The sequence below is a fragment of the Protopterus annectens genome, chromosome 8.part0, assembly GCF_019279795.1.
Source record: "Protopterus annectens isolate FY-2018-M chromosome 8.part0, PAN1.0, whole genome shotgun sequence".
Taxonomy (NCBI): Eukaryota; Metazoa; Chordata; order Ceratodontiformes; family Protopteridae; genus Protopterus; species Protopterus annectens.
Window position 1 is genome coordinate 368,070,388 of NC_056741.1, and position 12,014 is coordinate 368,082,401.

General features: G+C 39.6%; 1 long non-coding RNA gene across 1 annotated transcript in view; it reads right to left on the minus strand.

Moving 5' to 3' along the window:
* The window catches only part of LOC122808025, a 109,779-nt gene extending 102,099 nt beyond the window's left edge, over positions 1-7,680 (minus strand). Inside the window, exon 1 of the long non-coding RNA XR_006365763.1 lies at positions 7,460-7,680. This is a non-coding gene — a long non-coding RNA (uncharacterized LOC122808025). The remainder of the gene's footprint in view (positions 1-7,459) is intronic.
* Between the last annotated feature and the right edge of the window lie 4,334 nt (positions 7,681-12,014).

Here is a 12,014-nt window from a genome sequence, read left to right on the forward strand (position 1 = left end):
TCCCAGGGCGGCCATGGTGGTGCAGTGGTTAGCATTGCTGCCTCCCAGCAAGAGGTTCTCTGGTTCGATCCTCGGCTGGGGTGCCTTCTGTGCAGAGTCTGCACATCCTCCCTGTGGTCGTGTGGGTTTCCTCTGAGTGCTCTGGTTTCCTTCCACATCCCATAGACATGCTGCAGGTGGATTGGACAGTCTAAATTGGCCCTAGGTGTGAGTGTGTGCCTTCTGTGGAAGGTTGGGCACCAGGCTGGCAACTTGACACCATAAAACTCCACTGCCAATCATGAGCAGACAAGGTGATCTGCTGTGGCGACTCTTACCAGGAAAAAGCCAGAAGAAGTGAACTATATCTCCCAGTGGACAGAATGCAAAAATGTATGGTAGTTAACAGAAGAATAAGCTGTCAACACCCATATAAAATGCATGCTGGAGAAAATACTAATTGTTCATTTAGTAATGAAAAAATGCTGCATTTTAATATTTTCTTTTAATATTACAAGAGCTAAATGACTTACAGGCTATCACACAATAACAGATAAATCATTGCATGTTGCTTGTGAAAATTTTATTTATAGACGCATTATAAATTGTATAACCCATTTGAGATACCATGTGTACAATTAGTCATAATTTACATATGTCTATAAAAAAATCTCAAACAATTACACAGAAATGAACTGCTTAGCATAAAAAGAAAGATGATGTATGTGCTGATACTGCCTGTCTACTCTGTAAATTTCCAAGATCTGAAAACCTGCTTATAAAAAATTTGGAGGAAAAAAATAAGTCTGTATTTGTCTGTATTATAAAGTGTTACATTATAAAGTATTGTAGTACCAGGGTAAAGATTTTGAGTGCATTTGCTCATACTGTAAAAAAAGTGATTTAGCTGAAGAACATTACTGTTTGTAGCCTTTCAAAAGCAGTATATTTATAAATATAAATATACTGCTTTTGAAAGGCTACAAACAGTAATGTTCTTCAGCTAAATCACTTTTTTACAGTATGAGCAAATGCACTCAAAATCTATGTAGCTTATAATTTTCTAAACTGATTTTCATGAAATTCTCAGCAGATCTGAGGGATGCTTTGGCTTTTAGAAGAGTAAAATTCCACTGCTCCTTGGTGTGAATGAACCAGAATTGCACTCTCTGTTTTGATATGTGCTTGATATAATGTATATCATTTTGCACACAGTCTTATGTCAAGCAAAGAATTCTGAATGTACCACATGGTGGTTTAGTGCATACACAGCTGTGGTGCTAATATTCAGCTATATGTTTTGAAAATGTTAAAATGTAGCTCATGTCTTTGGCCTCTTATATGCCTTTACTTTGAGTTTAAACCTCTCATACGTTTTCACTGTTCTTACTGAAACAAATACATATAAGATGTAATATTTCACTTGGTTTCTGTAACCTTTTGCTAGTCATTTCAACCAAAACCCCATTGTTATTTTACATTGAAGCAAGTCAACAGGAAATTAACTCATTTAAACCTATAGCACCTTTTTGTGTACTTCCAGTTAGCACCCATAGCTCCTTAGCATCCAGACCTTTCTTGGGTCTGGCTTCTTTAGCTGTGTGACTTACCACCTTATAATAGACAGGATTAAAAAGAATAAGGAGTTATTAATAAAATTACACTATGATTGTTATTCTAGGATGTCCGACAGTATAAAAAGCTTAATTATCTTATGCTTTTTAAGTTGATTTCTCAGAAAAATTTCTGGAATACAAGTATGTGTGTAAACTGTAAGAAGCATGGCATCTGACCCCACATAGGTGTTAATCAGTTAAGTATACTGGGCACAAGAATTCCAGTGTTACACAAGAGAAAAACAGTTATTAAACTGTTACATTAGGTAATGCTGCATTTATGAATCACATATAATTATTTAGCCCTATGGGTGGGTGGCAAAGTGGTGCAGCAAATAGTGTTGTTGACTCAATTCTTGGCTGCGCTGCCTTCTTTGTGGAGTCTTGTAAACACATGGGTTTTCTCCAGTTGCTCTGGTTTCTTTCCTTGTTCCAAAGGTATGCAGTATGTGGATTGCCATTCTAAAGTGGCCATAGGTGTGATTGTGCATTTATGGTATCAAAGAACAAACTTAGTAAGGTCAGCCACCCAGCAGTGTGAACTTTGGCTCTAGGTGACCTCATGTGCAAAAATGGGAAAAAAGGTTTGCGGATGGAGGGATGGGTATAATTTACTTGGACCTACTTTTAATGTCATCTATTCTTCATGATTTTCAAGGATAGTTTACTTTCTGCTTCTTCAGGTCTTAAGACAGGTATCAAATATATTGTAAAACGTTTAGCAGCTTCTAAGTTTCAGTCATTTGAATCTGCATTAAATGGAATTAGTGTAAACTGTATTGTAGTGGACTGCTTTATTTATGGTGGCTACTAATAATTTGTAATAATACAGAAGTTTTGTTGAGATTTTGTTCAGATACACTGATTCCATCTAAAATCAATCATGGTAGTTTAATAAATAATATACAATGACTATATATTTTTGGTTAGCATAGAAATCATATAATTAAACTTCTACAGCAAATCATAATCAATCAAAGTTACAAAATTATGGAAAGCCAAGCTTGACTAGGATAGTAGGACAATAGGATGAAAAAAATGTGATCATATTTTGTACTCCATTACTGCTGATGTGATGCAAAATAAACCCCAGACAATTTAGATTTTAGATGGTCACTGTTCCATCTATTTCTTCAGATCTATTTCAAAGTATCAAATAGCTGAATTGTCTAAACCAATGTGGTCAACACCATATGGTCGGCAATTCAGTCTGCTGACAAAAAACATAAACCCAAACAGCACCTGTGAAGAACAAAAACAATGCTTTTGTAGAGGGGCAAGCCCCCCCCCCCCCGCACTCCCACACCCATTCTAACTATATATACCACCTCTAAGATTGCACTCTACAGTGAGGAAAAGGGCAAATTCTGTGACCCCCCCGCTGTACTGCAAGCTAAGTCAAAATGGTACAAAGGAACTGATGTGATGACCATACGGTCTCAATCATATTGGGTTCAAAAATTTGGCCATTTGATATTTTGAAATATATCCATCTCTTCATATTAAGATGCAGTTACTCCAGAGGTGATTTTAAGAATTTATATCCCACAACTTTCAGGACTTTGAAAGATTAGCAATTTCATTTGAAATAAAAAAAATAATTCAGCTTAGACTTGTTTTATGGTGGTTGAGGAGACAAAACACTCACCCACACCATACTTAGGTTCATAGGCAAATACTAGGCCAACTACTCTGCAGGACCATTTTAAATCTAGCCAACAACTCAAGCTCAGAAACAAAACTTGTACCTTGTGTTTATGAGGTGAAGACTTTAATCATTATGACAAACCCACCCCCACTTGCAAGGGGCTTTGGCCCAAGAACATCCTCATTAAATATAATCGACTCACATACATCTAATCACCTCATTCCTCCACCAGCAGACTATATTCAGAGACGGAATTAGTAAAATCTATTTCTTAGACAAAGGACAAATATATTTTTTGCCTAGGCTATATTATCTAGTCATCTTTGTTCCAGAGTGCACTTAGTGCATGTAATACCATCTCTGTGAACTGAAGTTTGTGCATACTTTATCTATTGTTGTGCTTTTTTGTCTTGCCATAGCTGTCCAAATATTTGCACTATGTATATGTAGGATCACACTGTATGAACTAAAAATATATTTTTTACTTAGATTTTATGACATCCTTCTGTATTAAGCTTAGTAATAAGTTTATTTAACTGTAACCATATTATGTCAATGTGGAGCTTTTCTCCCTGGGCCTCTGCTGAAATGGGATATTATTCCAGTCAGACTTTCCAGGGAAATAAGTGTCAAATAGATAAAAATAAATACATCAAGAAAATGTGAATTTCTCATTTTTCAGTAAATCTCAATTGAATGCATTTTCACATGAAACACTATTCTCACTTTACAAGATCTGCAATGAATAATATATTACTATTGTGATACTATGGGGATAGAGAGATAAAACATATATAAACATCATGTAGTGGAGAAGTACAATCTGTCATGAAAATCATGAACTACCTGACTCAACTTGAGACAGCTCAAAAATGTACTTTGTGCAAATATCTCATAGCATCCATAATTTCCCGGGAGAAAGCAGAATGTGGTATTTAATATTTCATGCTCACAAGTGAGGAGAGTGTGTTGAGCAGATGGAAAGAGTACTGTGAGGGGCTGATGAATGAAGAGAATGAGAGGGAGAGAAGGTTGGATGATGTGCAGATAGTGAATCATGAAGTGCAGTGGATTAGCAAGGAAGAAGTAAGGATGGCTATGAAAAGGATGAAGAATGGAAAGGCTGTTGCTCCAGATGACATACCTGTGGAAGCATGGAGGTGTTTAGGTGAAATAGCAGTAGAGTTTTTAACTAAATTGTTTAATGAAATCGTGGAAAGTGAGAGGATGCCTGAGGAATGGAGAAAAAGTGTTTTGGTACCAAATTTTAAGAATAAGGGTAATGTGCAGAGCTGTAATAACTACAGAGGGATTAAATTGATCAGTCACAGCATGAAGTTATGGGAAAGAGTAGTGGAAGCTAGGTTAAGAAGGGAGGTGATGATTAGTGATCAGCAGTATGGTTTCATACTAGGAAAGAGCACTACAGATGCGATGTTTGCTCTGAGAGTGTTGATGGAGAAGTACAGAGAAGGTCAAAAAGAGTTGCATTGTGTCTTTGTGGACTTAGAGAAAGCATATGACAGGGTGCCTAGAAAGGAGTTGTGGTATTGTATGAGGAAGTCAGGAGTGTCAGAGAAGGATGTAAAAGTGGTACAGGATATGTACAAGGGTAGTGTGACAGCGGTGAGGTCTGCAGTGGGAGTGATGGATGCATTTAATGTGGAGGTGGGATTACATCAAGGATCAGCTCTGAGCCCTTTCTTATTTGCAATGGTGATGGACAGGTTGACAGATGAGATTAGACAGGAGTCCCCATGGACTAAGATGTTTGCAGATGACATTGTGATCTGTAGTGAGAGTAGGGAACAGGTGGAGGAGACCCTGGAGAGGTGGAAATATGCTCTAGAGAGAAGAGGAATGAAGGGCAGCAGGACTAAGACCAAATATATGTGTGTGAATGAGAGGGAGGATGGAGGAATGGTGAGGATGCAGAGAGTACAGGTGGTGAAGGTGGATGAGGTTAAATACTTGGGATCAACATTTCAGAGTAATGGTGAGTGTGGAAGAGAGGTGAAGAAGAGACTAGAGGCAGGATGGAGTGGGTGGAGAAGAGTGTCAGGAGTGATTTGTGACAGAGGACTACCAGTAAGAGTGAAAGGGAAGGTATGCAAGAGGGTAGTGAGACCAGCTATGTTATATGGGTGGGAAACAGTGGCATTGACAAAAAGGCAGGAGTCAGAGCTGGATGTGGCAGAGTTAAAGATGTTAAGATTTGCAATGTGTGTGACAAGAGTGGACAGGATTAGGAATAAGTATATTAGAGGGTCAGGACAGGCTGGAAGGTTTGGAAACAAAGCCAGAGAGGCAAGATTATGTTGGTTTGGACATGTGCAGAGTATATTGATAAAATATGCTAAGGATGAAGCTGCCAGGTAACAGGAAAAGAGGAAGGCGTAAGGTAAGGTTTATGGATGTGGTGAGAGAGGACATGCAGGTGGTTGGTGTGACAGAGCAAGATGCAGAGGACAGGAAGAAATGGAAACAGATGATCCGCTGTGGCGAACCCTAACGGGAGCAGCCGGAAGAAGAAGAAGACTTTAGAATACTGAGAGTATCTGGATGCTTTTCTTACAACTGTATAGAAAAATATTATTTATTCATATGAAATATGACTCACTTTTTGTGCTAAAGGAGTAAGTTAAGTGAGCTGACTCTAACCCAGTTGGCCACAACCCTTTAACCATAACCCATGACACTAGGTATAAATGTATGCAATTTATATAAACCAGAGAAAATCTCATCTAACAGATTGCACTTTTAACATGTACAATGGTAAGGAAAGAACTCCAAATCCTACAGCTATAAGACAGAAACCTTACCTCTTGGCCACTATATTGTTTTGTACATTTTGAAACTAAAGCACACTATTCCTTATATTGTGCATAAACAAAACACTGAAATGTGGAATACATTGTTACGGCCTTTATTTATCTTGACTATTTCATGTACTTCTCTCATATTGCATCTTGAACAAAAAAAAATGTCTTTTTCTCTTTTCCTGTTATAAGAGCATATCAGTGCCCCAGTTACAGAAATAATAAATGGTATTTTTGTCATTTACTAGTTTGCTCTTACAGAATCTACAATGTGATCATGTACTTCTCTTTTAGCTTACTCTTGAGAGACATTAGAAACAATAAATCAAACACTGGTAGCCATACTACAAAGAAAATCTTTACTTAGTGGAAAGGACTTCACTGCTTTTATTACTGATAGTAAAGAAGCAAAGTACTGGAGCAACAAAGCCATAACTACCCAACAATCCGATAATGAACAAATGAATTAGTACTTCCTAATACAAGGAAGGAAGATCTATAGCACTGTAAACAGGAAAATAAAATGTGTTTTCAAATGAATGATAGTCCCATGCAGTACAGAATTATACATTTGCTTACATCAAAACAACCACAATCTTGACTGAAGTCTGAACTTTGTAAAACTAATGACAGCAGAGCAAAAGCTTTAATGTAGGGAGCTAGTTAGTAAAAAATGTGTAGCAATAATAATAATGCACATTTGTTAGCCACGTAGTTCACCGGACACTGAGTTACCTTTCATGGGTGACCCTGGAACAATGTATGGCCAAGAGAACTGTTGACTTGCTCAAGGTCACATAGCAGGCAGGCATGAGCTGAAGGGAATCAGTCCAGAACAGCAGGAACTAATGCTTATAGCGTTAGTCCTCTGCACCATTCATCAGGCTAACTACTGTAGCACACTCATGTAGACAGTTTCTCTAGGTTATAGCTCTGAATTCAAACTGTAAAACATAACACTGAAATTAACCCTAATGTCTAGGCATTATTCCCCTTAACTTTCATATTGCTACTGTAGCTGTATGAGCCAGTACTTACATTTTTCTTATTCATTTACAAAATGTAGTCAGTGAAAATTTCTTATTATCTTGCTTAGTTTCCTCAGAGTATGCCAAGGAAAAAAGTCAAAAAGACAGAGTAAGGTATATATTTTGGAAGGTTTGGTATGCAGTGACACAAATATAGATACATGCATTTTAATAATCAAATAAAGCCTAAGGACACTTAAAATATGACAAATTTAATATGAACACACACACACACACACACACACACACACACACACACACACACACACACACACACACACACACACACACACACACACACACACACATCCCTTATCCCCTTATACACCACTGTCCAGTCATTTTTCATTGCATTAAGTATTGACTTACTTGGCTTAAGTTGTTCTTCACTGCTGTTTACACCTTTTGCAGTGACAAATAGTGCAGACACGAAAAGAGCAATGAAAATGACTGTTTGAACCTTCATTGTTATTTGATATTTTGTTAACTCACAAAAAGTAGTCAAAACAATTATTGTAGTATGCTGGATGTGATACTCCCTGATGGTAGGTCTTTTTATAGCATCAAAATGACTCTGAAACTCCCCCAACTTATGTCGAAAACAATAATGTGCCTGTACGCCAAGGAGCTGCCAATTACATTAACTCTCGAGGCCCAAGACTACAAGAGTATGGCCTTACCCTTAATACAAAGAGTAAATCATCTGCCAGAATGAGATTAGCAAGTACAAGCTGTGCTAAATGTTGGCATTTACCATGATGTATGCATCTATTCAGTAACAAATTATTTTCTTTCTTTCTTTTTTTTTGTGAAATAAATTTTCATCAGTAATTGTTTGAAGCACGTGCAATAGTTAGTATATGAATTCAACATCCTGGTAAGCAATGCCTGCAAAAAAAAGATAATCTGCATATATAGAAGAGGCCAGTCCTACAGTCTCCAGACAATGTCAATATCTTATTACTGTAATGTGAACATTCTACTTAGATGTGGTCTTGTACAGTTAAAGCCATTATAATAGTGGTTCCCACAGGTCAATGAGCAGGTACAAAGCAAGCAATGAAGCTACAGCCATTAAGTGTGTTCTACGTCACTGTTGCATAAATCTGTCATTATGTACAGATCTATTGAATAAAGACCACATTGGTTGGCAAGCACATGCCTTACTAGGTACATGAAAGTACACGAAACCTGTTCAACCAATTTTTAGTTTGCCACAGAAGACCTGTGACAAATTATCTAGAGAAGGATATTTTAATACCTGACTATTCTTACCCTTCCAAATGGGAACACCTGACCCCAACTCTTCAGTGTCATCTGACCCACCTGATCCTTTTCCACTTGGGAAGGAGAGGTCAGGACAAAGTAGTCTGTTCACAGACTATCCTCATAAAATAAGTCTAGAATTCACGCCACAAAGAATGGCACCATGAAATCTAAAAAAAATGATAAACAGCAAATTAAATGTTTAATTAACACAAAGTGACATTTTAATAAAGAAAGCAATTTCTTTTACTCCGAACCAAAATTAAAGCAAATTAGGCCTTGTTTAAAAAGCCTTCAAGTTCTAAAAGAGTTATTATATCAAATTACACACTCACACACACACACACACACACACACACACACACACGTTTATCTACATATATATATATATATATATATATATATATATATATATATTTAAAGGAATTAATTTAACCAGTGCAGTTTGAATAAAGAAAGTAGCAACAAAGCCATCAGACGACAAAGACAACCTTAAAAAATGTTATTATCCAAAGCAGAGACTACTATCTAACTATACAGCATTAAAAATCAATCAAGATGGTTCCATGGATTTTATGAATGAATGCTTTCATTACATGTCAAATTTATAAGGAAATTCATAAGTGCTGAAGTTAGTCAAATTATGTCACAGTCAAAGTTCAAGAGGTCAAATGTAACATAATTCAAGTTTGTTTCCCTTTATCCATGTTTTTGTGATGTTTGCACCCTCAGTGGGGATGCCGTGGATGAAGCCCATCATGTGAAAATAAATTATTTTATGATTGTTGTTGATTAGAAATGCAACATTTTTCTTTACATTTACATTCACATTATTTAGATGATGTTTACTTTCGATAATGATTATCATTGATGGGATTTAAGACTGTGGGCAGGATTCACGAAGGCTTGCACGGAGTGTAAGAGACATGTAACACTCCATGCAAGCCTCACGATCCAGGAACAGCCTGAAACTCCGTGTAAGAGACCAGCTAAAACGTCTCTTACACGGACTGGGCGTGGATATGCTAAATACCTCACTTGCAGCCGAAAGGTATGCAAATGAGGTATATTAGCGATCCACGAAGCAGAAACCAGCCCATGTAAGAGACGTTTTAGCTGCAGAAATGTACTCAGTTGACAACTGAGTACGTTTCTGCAAAAATCACAACGGAGCCATGTCAGCTCCAAATAAAGGGTGCATATGTGTCAGGCAGCATGCCAATGGCCAAATATGTGGCCATTGGCAAGGTAACCCAATGCAAAAATTATAAAAATATCGCCGATGTTTAAACACAGCGCAGCCCCGCTCAAACGAACTGCGCTGTATAAAACATAAAAATGAAGGTTACAAACCCACAAATGTGGGTTTTATGCAATACATGGAATGACAATGCAGGAACCAGCAGACCAAAGCAACATGGCCACCGTGTAGTGGTTGCTAAGGGGGGAAGCTGAGTCTAAGACATGTAACTAAACATTAGTAGGCAATCTCATGTAAATGAGGTTTAGGATACTGAATCCCACAGTCACATAGCAAATGAGCACAGTCTGAGTAGTGTAAGAGATACATAAGGGGGAGGAATAGAGTAGGAGATAGGTGACATCACAGGGGGGAATGGTAGAAAGAAATGCAGTTCATTGGAGGTCAGTGTAACATGACAGATGACAGACACAGATCAGGGAAAGAGGAGTGCCACAAGATAAGCATGGGAAAGTCAAGAAATGGAAGGTGTACACAGTTACTTACACCAAAGTTTCTTGCTGGGCGTGCATGCGCACGTGTGTGCACCATGAAGCGCGAGTAGGGCAGTGTGCATGCGTGTAAGGCAGACTGAGCATGCTGGAGCATGGTGGTAGATGTTTAACACTGTTTGTGCTGGTGTGCATGCGTGTAGGGCGGACTGAGCATGTGGGATCCTGTTGGCAGACTGGTATGACTGTTTGCGCTGGTGTGCACGCGTTTTAACCCTTATAGGCAGATCCTGAACCATGTAAGCATGTGTGCATGCATGTAAGCCACTGTGAGCGTGTTTCTGCTGGTATGCACTCTGCTTCCCCCTGAGGAAACAGAAAGGAAAAAGGAAGCAACAGAATTAGTAGGAAGATAGCAGGGAATACTGCTGGAGCTAGCAGGTGAAAACAATTAGAAGCAGGCAATTACACAGGCAGAATAGTAGCCCAGCCCAGCACTTAAAACTCTGCAAACAGCAGTGCAGGATGTTTCTCTCAAGAGACACTGCAAAACAGGAGTAAGCTATTAGAAGTGAAAACTGAAAAAGCTGAACTCAGAGCAGAAATGCTAGGGGCTGCCATAGCTGTCATAAGGAGACATAGGCGACTTGCTGAGGGTGGTGATAATGCAGATGGTGCCAGACAACCCATGGTGAGGAGACGGAGAAGAGAGTACAGGCCCAGGGTCACCTACCACGGGTTACATGACCTGGAGATAGTAGAGCGCTATAGAGTGTACAGAGACCTCCTGCAGCAAATTGTCAAGCTGTGCAGGCCACGCCTCACACACAGAACCAACAGAGGGGAACCCATCCCAGTGGAAACCAAGGTATGTGTTGGCCTAAGAATACTAGCAACAGGTACCTTCCAGAGACCAACTGGTGATATGATGGGGATATCACAGGCATCAGCCTCCAGGGTACTGCACCAGTTCCTGGATGCCATGTCAGCACATGTCGGTGATCATGTATATTTCCCCAATGCCCGTGAGGTATTGGCCAGCAATATGCGTCTCTTCCAGCAAATAGCGGAATACTCTGAGGTAGTGGGTGCAATAGACTGCACGCACATATGCATCAAAGCACCAGCCGGTGAGTGGGGTAGTGCCTACATTAACCGCAAGGGCTTCCCCTCCATCAACTGCCAGGTCATGTGTGATGCCCAGGGCATAATAATGAATATGTGTGCTGGCTGCCCTGGGAGCTACCATGATTCCCACATCTGGCATTTGACGCAGCTGTACCAGACATTTGCCAATGGGGACATCCCACGTGGACACCTAGTGGGAGATGCAGGTTATGCACTGAAGCCGTGGCTGATGACACCCATCAGAAACGCACACACACCTGAACAGGAATGCCATAATGAGGCACATGCACAAACACATAATGTAATAGAGCGTGTGTTTGGGCTGCTCAAGTCATGGTTCCGGTGTCTGGACACATCTGGTGGAGCCTTGCAGTACACACCAACTACATGTACCCAAATTGTCATGGTATGTGCTATGCTACATAATATGATCTTGCAAAAACAGCTGCAGCAGGACCAGCATAGGGCGGGGCCAAACAGCCCCCCACCATTGCCAAGGCCACCACAGGCAGAGCGTGACTCAGAGGAGGAACAACCTGAGCCTGCCCCAGTAGGCAGAAGGAGGCATGCCCAGTATGCCCTGGCCTTGGCAAAGAGGCAATGCATAGCACATACACTGGCTCAGTAGGAACCCTGGGAATGATACCCCTCTGACTCACTCAAATAATAACAGGGATGCCTAAAATGACATGACCTGCTCACAAACATGTACAGGGAGTGTAATATGTGCATCTGACAGAGGCAGCCCTGCAGCATCACCTGAGGCATGAATGCCATGTGTTAAGTAATGTAACACCATGTACTATATGCACACCTGAGGACCCTGACTAACATCCAC